The sequence below is a fragment of the Mustela lutreola genome, chromosome 1 (assembly GCF_030435805.1).
Source record: "Mustela lutreola isolate mMusLut2 chromosome 1, mMusLut2.pri, whole genome shotgun sequence".
NCBI lineage: Eukaryota > Metazoa > Chordata > Mammalia > Carnivora > Mustelidae > Mustela > Mustela lutreola.
Window position 1 is genome coordinate 253252953 of NC_081290.1, and position 16502 is coordinate 253269454.

The 16502-nt window shown below is 35.6% G+C and overlaps 1 protein-coding gene across 1 annotated transcript in view; it reads left to right on the forward strand.

Moving 5' to 3' along the window:
- The window catches only part of LUZP2 (leucine zipper protein 2), a 462794-nt gene that overhangs the window by 199012 nt on the left and 247280 nt on the right, over positions 1-16502 (forward strand). Inside the window, exons 2-3 of the mRNA XM_059138518.1 lie at positions 8423-8536; positions 11889-11959. The gene's annotated coding sequence lies outside the window, so the exon portion shown is untranslated. The remainder of the gene's footprint in view (positions 1-8422; positions 8537-11888; positions 11960-16502) is intronic.

The following is a 16502-nucleotide window of genomic DNA, read 5'->3' on the forward strand; positions in this document are numbered from 1 at the left end:
TCTTCCTTTTGATATACTTTTGAGTTATTAATCTGACTATATATATTCCTAAATACATATTTCTTGGCATTTCACAGAGAAATAAATCACCTATAGAAAGTATTTAAAACTCCTGAGCATGGTGTTTAAGAGTTTTGATATTTGAATTTTACCAATTTCTTCAGGTTTTACCAGTGGTTCAGTGAGTACCCTATATGCACTTTAGATGATGTTGTTTGCTGGTTTATAATGTAAATACACTCAGCACTTCCCTTATACATTGTCATTACCTATGTCATTCTCTCTGCTTAGGATACCTTTCCCTCTGTTGCATTTAATAATCCTATGTGTCATTCAAGGCCCAACACAAATATTTTTTTCCATGAAATTTTTAATAATTGTTTAACCTGAAGTTGATCTCTCCTAATGCCTTACTCCTGTCACATTTTGTCATATGCTATCCTCATCATGATGTGGGTTCTTCGTTCCTGTATATTACATGCTATTGGATTAGGGATAATGTATTGCTAATTTTTGTTTTGTTTTGTTTTTCTCAAAGATTCTTACCTGTAGGAGGAACCAAGAAAACACTTACAGGGTCCATAATTTTTATAGAGACCATATAATGTGATATTTTGTCATCAAAGGTATCCAGGGTTGAAAACCAGTCATTTACTGTGACCTTGGAGAAATTATTCTGAACCTGTGCTTTCTTGCTTGTGAAAGGAATGTAATATCACTTACATTTCTGGGAAATTATGAGAATTAATCATCTATGTAAAACATCTGCCCGTGTCTGATATATACTTGTATATAATAAATACTGGATGGTGTTTTTTTTTTTAAGCATAAATGACAGGGGGTACCTTGGAGGGTCAGTTATTTAAGCATCCTTTGGCTTAGGTCATGATCCCAGGGTTCTGGGATCAAGCCCCACATCAGACTCCCTGCTCAGCGGGAAGCCAGCTTTCCCCTCTCCTTCTCCAACTCCCCCTGCTTCTGTTCTTGCTCTCGCTGTCTCTCTCTCTCTCTCTGTGTGTGTCAAATAAATAAATAAATAAAATCTTAAAAAAAAAAGAATAAATGACAGGGAACTATGGTTATGGCTGCCATAATAAGTGATTCTTTAAATGTAGGTAGAAACACTGCAAATCTGTTGAACAGAAGTTTGCATTTCTGCAATTATTATTTTTGTTATATTTCTGTGGGAAAGCAAACCTTAAGATCTTATGACACTACTCCAGATCTTTGAATTTTATGAGGCTTAAATCTGAAGACACTGGAAACACTCTGGAAGACTTTTTCATTTAAAACAAAAGCTTAAAAACAAAGTAAATTGGAAACATTAAAACATTATTCCAAGATAAGCTTTATTTTTATAATTTTTGCATTTAGAATAAAGTGAGAGGGGTGCCTGGGTGCTCAGTGGGTTAAGCCTCTGCCTTCAGCTCAGGTTATGATCCCGGGGTCCTGGGATTGAGCCCTGCATTTGGGTCTCTGATCAGCAGGGAGCCTGCTTCCCTTCCTCTCTCCCTGCCTGCCTCTCTGTCTACTTGTATTCTCTGTCTGTCAAATGAATAAATAAAATCTTAAAAAAAAAAAAAGAATAAAGTGAGAAATATTCATTCTGACAGGATAGCAAAGGAGCAAAAATTGTAAGGAAGGATTTGAAGGATGGTGAGGACAAGTCTCAGGACACAGAAACCAGTTTGTAGAAGCTCCCGCTGGCCTGACCTAGGATCATCATTAAATTAAGTAAATATTAGTAGAAAAAGGAAGAGATACATAGTTCTAAGCATTCATTATTCTATACAGACTAGTGTGTAATTGTTTATTAAAAATACTATCTGATAATTAATTTCAAAATGAAGGAGTGGATAAAATATATGACATCCAAATTCTGAAAAGAAAGGAACTATATAGCTCCCTGGAGAAAGGGAGATGAGGTGATTTTTCTATCTAGATTGACAAGAGTAGGTGAAGGCACTCCAGGTTGATGTGAGAATCTTTAACTTCATTTTAATTTCAGTTTCAGTTAATTCATGCAAATGAAAATAGACAAAACTACATTTAAAGATTTTCGAGAAATATTCTTTGATTGATAATTAAATATGGCACATGTAAGAGGAAAGATACGGAAACTGAGCAGAGAAAATGGAAGGAGAATAAAGGTCATTTCAAGCCAGAGGGAAGATGGCCTTGACCTTGACAAAACCAAAGAGCACCAATATTTTAAGTGTTAAGTTGATGCCAATAGAACTGTAAGTTCAGAAAACCTGATTTGAGAGCAGCTCATTAAATGGATTGAGAAAAGAAATCAATTAATATATAGTGCTATAAATAGATAATGAGGACTTGAGCTAGGACAGTAGTTACAAGTAAAAGTGTTCAAATATTCAGAGTTAGAGAAGAGATGAGATTGAATCAAACAGCTGATTGTCTTTGAGAACTAAAGAAAATAATTAGCTAAATAATGGCCCCCGAACATATGAAATTGAACATATTTATTGTCAACATTGACACCAATGGGAAAACTGAACAAAATGTCAAATCCCTTTGAAGGCACTGGAGAATTACTAGAGTGCAAGGTGGCAAGTACTCAAAGGACTAATCTCTGAGAAATGAAGTACTAAGAAGTTAACAACAGAGACTATGCAGTAAATTATTTAGAAATATGAGCACCACCATTCTTGTACACTCATTTACAATATGATTTTAAACATTTTCTCATGAAATGAAGTGCATTTCTCTGCCTCTTGAATGTGTCCTGAACTTGTGACTTGCTTTGTGACAGAGGCAGTATGGCAGATGGGATGTCATACTACTCCGAAGCCTAAATCTGAAAATACTCCTTTATTTTTGCTGATTTTCTTAGCACCCTAACCAGTTGGAATATGAATAAGCACAGGCTAACTTTCTTGGTGATGAGGGACCCATGAGACACTATCTTCACTCACAACTGATAGTGAGTCAACCACAGAAACAGAGCCATTTATTTGACCAGGAAATGATCACAGAAGCAAAAGCAAGCCCAGCCTGAAGGAGCCATGCCTAGATGAGCTTAGGCCAAATTTTTGACATTAAGAATCATGGAATAAATGAATGACAATGAAATGGACAAATTTCTAAAAATAATGAGTATTACTAATATTGACATAGGGACAGTTAAGGATATCTGAACAGTCCATATCGCTTAAAGTGTTAAATCTGTAAATAAAGACCTTCTCACAAAAGAAACTGCAAACCAGATGGTTTACATGTCAATTCTACTCATTCAGGTGAGAAATACTGCCAGTCTCACACAAATTCTTTCAGATAATAGGAAAAGAAGGCACATGTCCTAATTTTTTATGAGCTAAACATAATCTAGATACGAAGTTTTATATGGATTTGAGGACAAAGGACTTTATAACTAAATTTCTCCCATGACAATAAATGTAAAAATCCTAAACAAAATAGTAACCAACTGAATCTAACAGAATTGTATATAACCAACAAAATGATTGATTTCAGTAATGACAGTTTGATTTAATGTAGTCATTAGTCATATGTGAAATGAATCCGTATAATCCAGCACATCAATAGTGTAAAAGAAAAAATGTATGTGATCATCTCAGTGGATACATTTGTGAGACCAGTTTTTCCTGCGACACTGCTACATTACAAATTACTCTGAAAGTCTGATTGATGGCTTACGATCAAATTTAGTTTTCAACTCATGTTGAAGCATCCCTAGGGTGTGTCTGCTTCAGAGTATGAATCAAATTCAGGTTTGCTGTATATGTTTTCTTTCTGAAGAAGCCTGAAGTTGCAGGAGTTATCTGGGGGAATTTCTTCATGGGGCCATTAACAGGAGAATGAGAAACTAAGCCAAATTAGACAGACAACATTTATAGTCTTCAACGTGTCCTGTCCATTAACATTCTGTTGAAGAGTCACATGACCAAATGAATGGTGTGGAGGGTTCTCTCCTGCCTACATGTGTAACGTGGCTAAGGGTGGGAGGAACAGAAGAGCTGTAAGCAAATAACATACACCACAATGAAAAAAAAAGAAAACAAAAAACTAAAATATTGGACAGCATTCAGATCCCACTCATGATTAAAACCGAACAGATTTAGAAACCAAAAATAAAATAAAGCATTTTTTTATATCTGATTTTAAAAAATTGAAAAGTTAACTAAAAAAGCCTATCGGAAATACCATATTTGTGGTCTTAAAAGTTTTTCCTCCTGCAGTCTGGAATAAGAAAAATGTGTCTATATCCCTGCAATTTGGAATAAACAAAGGATGTGTTTATTACACATTTTACTGAACATTGTAGAACAATCCTCGGTCCTTGATAGCAAAGTAAGATAAAGAATTTAAATAAAAGACTTAAGGATTGAAAAAATAAAAAATACCTTTGCAGACAATATGATTATACTTGTAAGAAAATACAAAATGCTCCACAAATAATTTTTATAGTTGATAATTTGCTGAATGCAAAATCATACAAAGATCCATGTTTTAATATGCTAGCAACATATCATTTTAAATGTTTGTAAGACATAATATTTATAATCAGATAAAAATATCTTTCATACAATTACAAAATTAAGTGGTACAACTCCAGTGAACAGCTCTGAATATAAAAGATGAATACTTTGATCTATACTTATATTATCAATGTGTATTCATCAAAAGACACCATTAAGAGATTGAAAATTCCAACAGCAGGAGAGGTAATTATGTTTTCGATACACTTCAATACACTTAACCATCAAAGAGCTCATCTATGAACTATATGAATATCACCTACAAATAAATAATAAGCAATGGGCAAACCAATGCGCAAAAAGCAAAAGGCATGAGCAGGCATTTTATAAAAAATAATATTTAAGGCGCCTGGGTGGCTGAGTCAGCCAGGCATCTGCCTTTGGCTCAAGATGTGATCCCAGGATCCTGGGTTTGAGCTTCAGGTTGACTCCCCTGCTCAGTGGGGAGTTTGCTTCTCTCTTTCCCTTGATTCCTCTCCCTGCTCGTGTGCTCTCTCACTCATTCTCTTTCAAATAAAGTCTTTTTTTAAAAAAATCATATTTAAATATCATTTTTTGTAAGGTACTCACTTTGGATCACCAGTAAAATATAAATTACAGCTAAAAATGCAGTACTATTGTACAACAAGTAGAGTGACTGGAAATTTAAAAATAATGACAATACCACAGTTTATAAGACTTTGAGGCAATTGAAATTCTTCACCTCTTCTGTGATATAGCTGATTTGGAAAATTCTCTGGCAGTATTTACTGAAGCTGAAAATGTATTTTCTATAATGAAGCAATTCCTTTCTTAATTATGTACTTGGCATACATGTATTTGTATGTTAAATGAAAGGCCTATGAAATATTCATATAACAGTCAAAACTTGGGGAAAAAGGTATCTGTTGATATTAGAATAGATGCATTGCAATATAATTACTTATTACTTTACTATGCAGTGATAAAAACTAACACACTATTTCTCCACATAATATGGACGAGTTTCACAAACTCCATGTTGTATAAAACAAATCAAATAACAGGCATTTAACATTTGCATAAATTTCAGACATAGGCAAGTGATTATGAAGTAGTAGAAATAAAAATATCGGTTATATTTGGGGAAGAGAGCGAATGTAATAAATGGGTGAAGTCAAAGAATTATCATCTAGGGTGCATGGTTCATTTTTAAAATTTATTCTATGTTCACTTTGTGAGAGTTCATGAAATGTGTCCTGGGGATTGTGTAGTTCTTTTCTGCATAAGTGCTACAACTCAGCAGAATTCTTATTTAAAAAGAATGACCTGAAAACAGTAGTATCAGCTGAAAATTACAGCAAGTATTCACATACATTTACTCGCTGATGAAACATAATTAATATAGCTATCGTAAAGTCACAAACAAATTAGGTGGTCTACTATCATTTTCTCTACCTGGCATTGTTTAGAAGGTCTTAGCCAGTATAATTAGCAAAAAGGAAAGAAATAAGAGTTATGAGAATAAGAGATGGTATTATTGAAAGAAAATATTGCCATAGAGATGGTATTATTGAAAGAAAATATTGCCGTCCACTTGAAAAAAAACAAACAAATCAACTAGCAACTCCTTGTTATAGTTACTTTGTTTAGTACTACTTTTCTTTCATAAGATACCTGGAATCAAGATCAACTTAATCAAAGTTTTAAAAGAAGCCAGCAACATTCATGGAGGCAGTGGAGTGGAAAAATCCACCACATTAACAGCAATAAGTCTAACATGAAATGAGCAAAAGTTACTTTGAAGTAACTTTAAAGCATTGCTGAATCATATAAAAGTCCTAAAATAATATATGAAACCATCTGTCTTTGGATTGAAAGCTACCCTTTTGTTATGTATTTCCTTAAATATAACTATAATATGAATGCAGTTTCAATTAAATTCCCTATAGGAGTTTTTTGAAATGGACAAACTGATTCTAAAATTCACTGAAAATACACAGATACAGAAAAGGTATCAATAAAACTATGAATAAAAACAATAAGGGGAAAATATAGGAAGTAACAAATTGTAGCACACGGCTTTAATAATTAATCCATGATTTAGTGTTGCAACCAATTCATCAATACATCCTAATAGAAGTTCCAAAACATACAGTAAAAAGGAATTTGGTACATCAGAAAACCTCATTTCAAAATCAGTGGAGAAAGGATTGTCACAACTGTGCTAATACAATTGGCTATGCTTATCTAAATTATATTGCCATCTTTTCATTATACATACATGAAAAATACATAAATACAATATATTCCAAAATAAATTTTGTAGTTTAGCAACAATTACCCAATATATCTTCACAACCACTTTTAAAGAACAGTATTGGCATGTAGAAGATCTATTGGTGTAAGAGCAGTACAGACACCATAAAGGAAAAGACTTATCCCCATGTATATTTAAAAAGAAATTGGGGAGTTAGTAAATGTAATAATCTATAACAGATATGGAAAATATCTTCGCTATAATGACAGTTAAAAACCTTACTGGACAGGAGCTTCTTTAAATCAATAGATGAAATAACTGTTTTGGGTTGAGTTGTATCCCCCAAAATTCATACGTTGAAGTTCTCCCCACCCCTCAGTACCTTAGATATAACCTCATCTGGGGATGGGTGTCGATAGAAGCTACCATGTTTAAATAGGTCACCAGAATGGGCTCTAAACTAATATGAGTGGAGTCCTTATAAAAAGGGAAGATTAGTCACAGAGTTACACACAGAAGACCATGTAAAGACATGTAGGGGAAAGATATGATCTGCAAGCCAAACAAGCAAGGCCTGGGCCAGAATTTTCCCTCACAGGCCTCATAAGGAAACAACTCTACCAACAGTTTGATTTTGAATTTCTAGCCTCTAGAATTGTGAGACAAAAAAATTTCTATTGTTTGAGCCACCCATTCTGTACTACTTTGTGACAGCAGCCCCAGCAAGCTGTTACAAAAACTAACCCAAAATATGAATGGGTAGAAGGCATAGTCAGATGATCCCTAAGGAAAGAAATGCAAGTAAAACGATCATTTTCCTTGTCTACATTTTCCCTAAACACACACACACTTGTCATAACATACATAAATATACACAAACACACACTATTTGCCCATCTATTCCTTGAATAGGATCTTAGAGCAGTAACTTGATCCTTCTGAGCTCAATTATTTTATGTTTACAAAATGAGAATTACAGTACTGGTCTTACAAAGACCATAGGAGAAAGGTAAGAAAAAAATATGTACAGATGATATGGAGTTAAATGTCTTTCCTTCCTGAAACTCGTTAACAATCTGTTCAAATTTTACTCTAATTACTGTATTTATTTACTGATTTCATAGATACTTTGTTGTTTCCCCATTACCTCTTTAATAGCAATAGAGATTCTTAGACATGTTTGGGAAGAGCTGTCTTTTCTCTGGGTTTCCTCCCTACCTACAGAGATGAAGCAAGACCCCCACATTCTGCCCTGACTCTACCCACAAGTATGTCTCCCCACAGTCAGAACCTGTCTAAATATTTGAAATACATTGGTTCAGGTCATATCTCATGTTGTAAGATGTCAAAGACCTTAGGAAGAAGTGCGGTGATGTCATGGAAAATAACTGTTTCCGAGAGGTACCTAATGAACCATCTTCAAGCTGTCAAAGACAGTATTGTTCAGGATGTTTTCTGTGGTTTAGAGAACCCTTAATGCAAAATAAAACCTTTGTTGTAAGACTGTTTTGTTTTCAATTTTTTTTCCTTTTAGGTGGAAGAGGGAAAACAAAACATCCTAGTAATTAAGGTTTTAATGATCTAAATTTTGTTTGAAATGCAAGCGCCTGTGATAGAGTTTAAAGAGGCTGAAGACCAATGAAACTTTTTGGGGGGCTCTCATGCGATTTTTTTCTGTGTTAGACAGGACTATGAAGAGCTAGAAAAGCAGCTGAAAGAAGTCTTTAAGGAGCGAACCAACATCCTCCATCAGCTGACAAAGACATCAAGAGAACTTGATGGAATTAAAGTCAACCTTCAGGTGAGATGAAAACTAATTTTCCGGGCAGCAAAGGCTGAGAAGTCACCTGGTTTGTCTCGGTGAATTAGCATTAAAGACTCCTGCATGTTTTAACCAGTTTTGAATATGTTTTGGGGTTTGACCAAGGGAGTTATTTATTATCATACGGGCTTTGAAAAGAAATGTCATTTGAAATGCAGTCTGGGAATCTGTGGTTTGCAAATTCAGAAAGGAGAAAAGTATGTGCTTGGCAAGGCCATCAGTCTCTCATAGCTTCTAAGATCAATTTGACCCCTGTGTTGAAAATGGGAATGATCTCTAGAAGAGAACTTTTAATTCCACAAAGGATAATTCTCAAGAATCTTTAATAATCCCCATTGCTAAAATGGGAAAACATCTTAGAAAGTCCAAGAGTCGTCTATGAAAATGTATTAATACTCCATGAAATCTCAACCAAAAACTAGGTCTATGTATGATAAGATGAATTTTCTGAAATATCTGATATTTTGATATCTGAGTGAACAGTGAATTTTTTGAGGACATAATTTTAATTTTCATAATGTATCTATCTGTAAGATAGGTACTATTGCTGTGATTTTTTTTTCTTATTATACATGAGGGATTATGCTTAGATAAGTTATTTTTGAACATCACAAAAGAAACCAGTTTAAATACAGAAAATCTGGCTTCAGGGCTTATGTATTAGTTACTGCACAAAACCATGTTTCTAAACCATGTGGAGTCAGTGCTGTCCTTAGCTTTCTTTTCCTTGAAGGTGATGATAATGATGATGATGGTGTCCATAGCCGTAAAAGCTTATTGAACATGGTCAAGGCCTTGTGTTAGGTATTCTTTGTACAATCTTTATTTTTTACATAAAGACTGCTCTGGTTACTAGTAGTTTCATCCTGTAGGTAAGAAAACAAGACCTAGAGAAAGGTTAAGCAGCTCTAGGGGACACAGAGAGAATTAGGTGACAGCGCAGGTACAGGAGCACAGTGCCCAAGCTCTTGTTCTAGAAGTTATGTTGCAACTTGAGGACATAAAAATAAGAGCAGAAAAACCACCCATATTCCATTAGAGTACAGAGGCAGGCAGCAGGGTAAGGACAGTGCTGCGATGTAAGAATATATAGAACATTAGGGAAGCCCTGACTTGGATGAAAAGGGAACTAAGTGAAATTTCTGTAGGAAGCTGATACCAGAGTTGCACCTTATCATTATGTAGAAACTCACCAATTTTATGAGGCTGCAAAAAATGTTCAGTACACCTGCACCTTCTCAGACTCAGGAAACACCTGGCACTTTGAAACTCTATCATGCATATGGTGAGATGCCTGTGCGTGACCAGGACACAGTGTCTCACTGGTAGCCTAAGTTAAGACACCCAATCACATTTTGAAAAATTGCTTGATAAGAATGTATAATTTCATAGAATCATGTTTCTTAAAAGGGTAACAATTGTACCACTGAATGTACTTGCAATTTTTAAAATGCCTTTCTTTTTTCCATTTCCTGTCAGCCAGTGTACAAGGTATTTTTCATTTTTTATCTTATAAAATCCTCTTAGCAACCTCTTCACAAAATTTTACTCATCAAATGAGGAAACAAGTCTCAAATAGGCCAAGGAAGTGCCTGGTCATATATCTGATAAATACTGATTCTAGATTTTTAAACTCACAGTGAATACTACAGAGCCCATTCTATACCTTTCCTCTAGTGGGGCTTCATGAAAATAGGAGCTTTGAAAGTCTTGTAGTCTTTTCTCTGTAACCATAGCCCCAGGACGGATGGTAATGGATGGTAATGCAGGTCAACCAATAAGTATTATGTTGATCAGTTAGTAGGTGTCTCGACCTTTAACATCTTCATAGGAACTAAGAATATTTTCCAAGTATAATCCACTTCCCTTGGCATTTCTGGGTAAATGATAATTAAGAACACGCTGGCTCTCCTACTGAGATATATCTTGCTGACTCCTGTCTGTACCTGCATTTTCCATTTCTGCATCTCATGTTCTTTTTCATTTATTTGTTCTTTGGTTTTAAATTTCTTGAAGACAGTCATATGCTTGATCATAGTTTCCTTCAGAATGCCCAAAATATAACAGATGGTCAATAAATGAATAAGCATGTTTTAATGTATTTTTCATCAACTGTTTTTCCACATCTGTTTTGTCCTTTGAGCTTTCCAGTAACTGTCTAAAGTAGACACTTCAAAACTCTCATCCCTGATCTTCACCTAATGAAGTCAAAGAGAAGATTCCTTGACCTGTTCTAGGCTATAGATGTGGGGCTTGATCTCAGGACCCCAGGATCATGATCTGAGCCGAAGGCAGGTGCTTAACTGACTGAGCCACCCAGGTGCCCAGAAAGAATTTTCTCTCATGTGATTTAGCCCATCACATCCCAATAAGAATGCTGATTCCACTGTATGAAAGTTACCTGATTTTAGCATTAGCCGATAAAATTTGTGAAGGCAGACACTGTGCCTCTGCACAGGACTTTGCATAATTCATGATAGGTATTTGTTAAATAGATATTAAGTAAACAAAGTATTTGCCATTCCTAAGATTGTCAATTTTCTGCCTGCCACAGCTGCTTTTCCTGCAAACAATATCACTCCTCCTTAGTTTCAAGTCTAATATCAAGAAAGATAGGTTACCCTGTTAAATAGTTTATTGAGTACAAATAAGAAAGTTCTTAGGGAAGACTTAATGGGAGGGATTCTGTAATGAGAAGAGCTCAGTGTGCTTTTCTACTTGAAGTCATGGTCTGTGGATGTTGAATTTGCCAGAGTAAATAAACACTAATGACTGAGATGATACTTTATTTTTCCCCCTTTATACGCCCTATCTTGTCAGAGCAGTTACAATTTTATATATCCCTAGTTTTTCTGTGTATTCTAAATAGACAAGACCAAACAGGTACATGCTTTTGGGCTTCTTTGATCGTGAATTATGTCATCACTTAGCAGATTCAGAAAGGTCTTTTATGTCCATGTGAATTTGTAGAAACGATGCCAGAGCTGGCTTGACATGCTTGCAGAGAACACAATGAAACTTCAAGTTGAAGAGCAGAAGATGTGTTTTATACTCACTTGTAAAGAGACCTAGGTATTGGAGAACGTTTTCCCCTCCACCGAACCTCTAAGGGCTGAGGCTCAGTTTATTCCCTTTCACCACTGGGTAGCACCTGTGCTTGGCGTCATAAATTCCTCTGGGCACCCTTAGAGCCCTGATGATCACCGTGCCTCATTTGCACCTTCTTGTTTCAGGATGGAAGAGCAGTCACACCTGTGCCATAGAGACAAAAGTAAAGTGAGCCCCAATTTATCACTTGAATAAGATTTTCTTTTCCCACTTTTCTTATCAGTCTTTGAAAAATGATGAGAGATCTTCCAAAACTGATGTTGAGAAGCTTCTGGAAATAGGTCAGAGACAAAGGTAAGACTGTGATTTCCTTTCATTTTCTCAGTTTTTTTTTTTCCCCCAGAGTGTCAAACTCCACTCAGAAATTTCACAAAAATTGGGTCATTCAAAATGCATTAATTCACTTCTCTTCTTACTGACTCTTGAAGGGCTCAGAATCTTATTGAAATGCAGGTTTGTATACAGTAAATCTATGGTGGGGCTGGAAATTGTGCATTTCTAGCAAGTTTGCTAGTGATCATAACGCTATGTTGCTTGTCTGCAGATCACAGAATGTTTACATGTCTGTAGAATTTTCCCCTTTATCCGAGTAAGATAGACCCCAGCAAGTCTGTCGGTCAACAGACAGATGCAATAACACTGATTTCAGTGGGCCCTGTGTAATAGTATCAAAACTTGATCATGGTGGTAATGGTGGGGGTGGTGAAAAATGGGGTAATCTTATTAACAATACAAGTAGAATTAATATAATCTTATTAGTGTTGGATTGTGTTTTTTTAAAGAAAGTATATTGTGAGATAGATTTCTATGCAGTATGAAAAGCTATATGATTGAAATTGCCTCTCAAAGGAAAAAGATACTTTAAGTAGAAACAAGCTACTATTTGTTACACATTTAGAGACTCTGCCAGATGCTTTATATATATTTTCCCATTTCACCCTCACTGTTGTCTTATAAACAGTTATGATTATCACTGTTTAATAGATAGGAAACGGTTGCTCAAAGGGCCTAAATGAGTTGAAGAGAGTTGTGTTAGGTGGAATTTACTCGACTGGTCTCACCCAGTAGGCACACCTTTTCATGTTAGTTATCTGATCACAAAGCAGCCTAGATAATCTTCATAGCAGAAGATCAATTTCAGGGTTTTATCCCAAATTTGAAAACTTGTTTAAAATGTGTAACTTGTATAATGTACACGAAATCAGAATAGAAAACTCAGTAAATTCTAACAATAGGTAATGTCTCAGAAGGCTATGACATTAGATATATTAATTTTTATTGATTACTTAGAAAGAGATATATAAAAATCATGGTTCTCTGAAGGTGAAGCAGGCTGTGTATCTCGTTTTGAAAAGAAGAGATACTAATAAACCATCAAAGAAAAAAAGTATTATTTTGGAATATTAAAAAATACTGACTGATGGCAAATTTAGAAGTATTATCTGAGTCTGAACAGCACATTGTGTTGTAAATGCCATTCTGTCTGAATGTCCTGCTCTTCCTAACTCTGCTTCCTCTGGGCTGCTTGCCACCTAACACTTATCTGCAGAAGTGGTCTCAAGAAGTCATGCTTCTTTAATGTGACTCCCAACATCAATCACAGTTAATAGGTCGGAGGTGATCACCAAAACAAAACCAAATCAATTGGAATTTCCCTTTTGGAATTGTAATCAAGAGGCATCTAATCAGTCTCCCTGTGTAGCTGGAACTAGACTTAAGTAAGTAAACTCAGAGGTTATGGGGTGGGCCATATACAACCATGCAGAGAGAGCAAAGAATGCCTTTCTGTTGAGACAGAGAAAGGAATGTGTGTGCAAATTTTTGTGTGCACATCTGTATGGGAGGGAGAGAGTGAGCACAAATGTTGTATTGACTCTTGAGTGTTATATTTTCAGAAATATTTTGACAGCCTAGATAATATTCATAGCAGAAGACCAGATCTAAAACATACCATACAAAGAGCAAGAGTGTGTACCCATGAAATGGAGACTTGGCGGGGTGGGTAGGAGGGTAACCTAAGGTGTCTGAAAACTGTCTTAGGAAAAAAAGTGATAAGACATTTTATTCACTGTTGTGGTTGGTGGGTAGAGATTCCTAGAAGGCAATTTTAGACTCTGTGTACCAAAGGATTGTAAAATATCGTGTTCTCTGAAAACAGAAAAGAATAGGCGGGATAGTGCTCCATCTGAGATGTTTTTACAAGTTGGTAACCACTTGAAAAAAAAAATGCCTTCCTGTAGTGTATTTGGGTGAGTGTGTTTTTTATATTTATAATTTGATATGAAGATGTATGAAGCCAAATCCCTTGTAGTAAAGTTCTGTGCAGAAATGTGCTCAACATGCTGAGCAACCTATCACAGGTGTCACTGGAGCCATCATCAGTTCTTTTTTCTTATAATTTTTTAATAATTTTTAAAATTATATACCTCATTAGATTTTGATGTAGTGTTCTATGATTCATTGTAGCTTTTAACACCCAGTGTTCCATGTAATACATGCCCTCCTTAATTCCCATCACTGAGATAACCCATCCCCCACCCCCCTCCCCTCTGAAACCCTCAGTTTGATTACCGGAGTCCATAGTCTGTCATGATTCATCTCCCCCTCTGCTTTATCCCCCTTCAATTCCCCCTTCCTTCTCCTAATGTCCTCCATGCTATTCCTTATGCTCCACCATTAAAAGAAACCATATGACAATTGTCTTTCTCTGTTTGACTTCTTTCACTTAGCAGAATCTCCTCTAATTCCACCCATGTTGATGCAAATGGTGGGTATTCATCCTTTCTGATGGCTGAGTAATGTTCCATTGTATATATGGACCACATCCTCTTTATCCATTCATCTGTTGAAGGGCATCTGGGCTCCTTCCACAATTTGGCAACTGTGGACATTGCTGCTATGAATGTTAGGGTATATATGGCCCTTCTTTTCACTACATCTGTGTCTTCGGGGTAAATGCCCAGTAGTGTAATTGCTGGGTCATAGGGTAACTCTATTTTTAATTTTTTGAGAAATCTCCATACTGTTTTCCAAAGTGTCTATACCAACTGCATTCCCACCAACAGTGTAAGAGGGTTCCCCATTCTCTACAAACTCTCCAATATTTGTTGTTTCTTGTCAGTTTTTGCCATTCTAACTGGTGTAAGTTGGTATTTCAATGTGGTTTTGATTTTAACTTCCCAGATAGCTAATGATGTTGAACATTTTGCAGTTTTGCATATGTCTGTTAGCCTTTTGTATGTCTTCTTTGGAGAAGTGTCTGTTCATGTCTTCTGCCCATTTTTTGACTTGATTATTTGTTTTTCAGGTGTTAAGTTTAAGAAGTTCTTTATAGATCTTGGATATCAGCCCTTTGTTCATAGTGTCATTTGTGAACATCTTCTCCCATTCTGTGGGTTGTCTCTACTTTTGTTTTGTTGACTGTTTCCTTTGTTGTGCAGAAGCTTTTATCTTGATGAAGTTCCAGAAGTTCATTTTTGCTTTTGTTCCCCTTACCTTTGAAGACATGTTTTGAAAGAAGTTGCTGTGGCCAGTGTCGAAAAGGTTACTGCCTATGTTCTCCTCTAGGATTTTTATGGATTCCTATTTCATGTTGATGTCTTTCATCCATTTAGAATTTTTCTTTGTGTATGGTGTAAGAGAATGGTCATGTTTCATTGTTCCATATGTAGCTAATTTTTCCAGCACCATTTATTGAAGAGACTGTCTTTTTTTCCATTGGATATTTTTTTCCTGCTTTGTTGAAGATAAGTTGACCACAGAATTGAGGGTACATATATGGGCTCTCTATTCTGTTACACTAGTCTATGTCTTTTTTTCTGGCGGTAGCATGCTGTCTTGGCCATCACAGCTTTTTAATGTACCTTGAAATTAGGCAACGTGATGCCGTTCCTTGTTTTTCTTTTTCAACATTTCCTTGGCAATTCGGTGTCTTTTCTGGTTCCATATAAATTTTAGGATTGTTTGTTCCAGCACTTTGAAAAATGCCATTGGTATTTTGATCAGGATGGTGTTCAAAGAGTTCCTTAGAATTAAAGACTCATCTCGGTATCCCAAATAAGACCCTAGAGTAGTTGGAATAGTTGAGGTAAATCCCTGTTGGTGGAGGGGGCCTATGGAGCGAGTCAGAAGTCCTCTCTCATAGGATTATAATTTAGCAAGACTGTGAGGCAGAGACTGATTGCTCTCATGAGAGCCATGAGAATGTGCAACAATAAGCTATAAGGCAAAGTGTATATAAAGACATTTAGAAGTTTCAAAAAACCATCTTTATCATTCTCTTAGCTTTCCTTGATGTATGTGGGAATTTCTGATACACACACACACACACACGTTTTTAATAAAAATATATACTATTTTATATTTTAATATATACTATTTTATAGTTTAATTTAAAAATATCTATCATTTAAAATGATAATTTTAAAATTCAAAAATAATCATGAAATTATTATCATTTTAAAATATTACTATAATTTTCGTATCAGTTAGAAATACAGTATTTTGTGTTCTCATTCAGTGCTTGTTGAAGATCTGAGTGTTAGGGATACTGTGTAGATCCTTCCATCCTTCCCTCCCTTTTTTCTTTCCCTCCTCTTTCCCTCTCTCTGTTAAAGGTAGAGTAATGACTCTAGAGTTTGAACACATAGGCTTTAGAACACAATTTCACCACCTTTCTCTGTAACAGTCTTCTCTCTGTAGTAGTACGTCATAGTTTGGTGTGAACAGTCTAACAGTGTCTGATGCATTGTAAGCCTACAACATATGTAGACATGACTACACTATATTATGCCACAAATTTTTGTGTGGAAGATAGGAGAAAGAATAATGGAAGTCT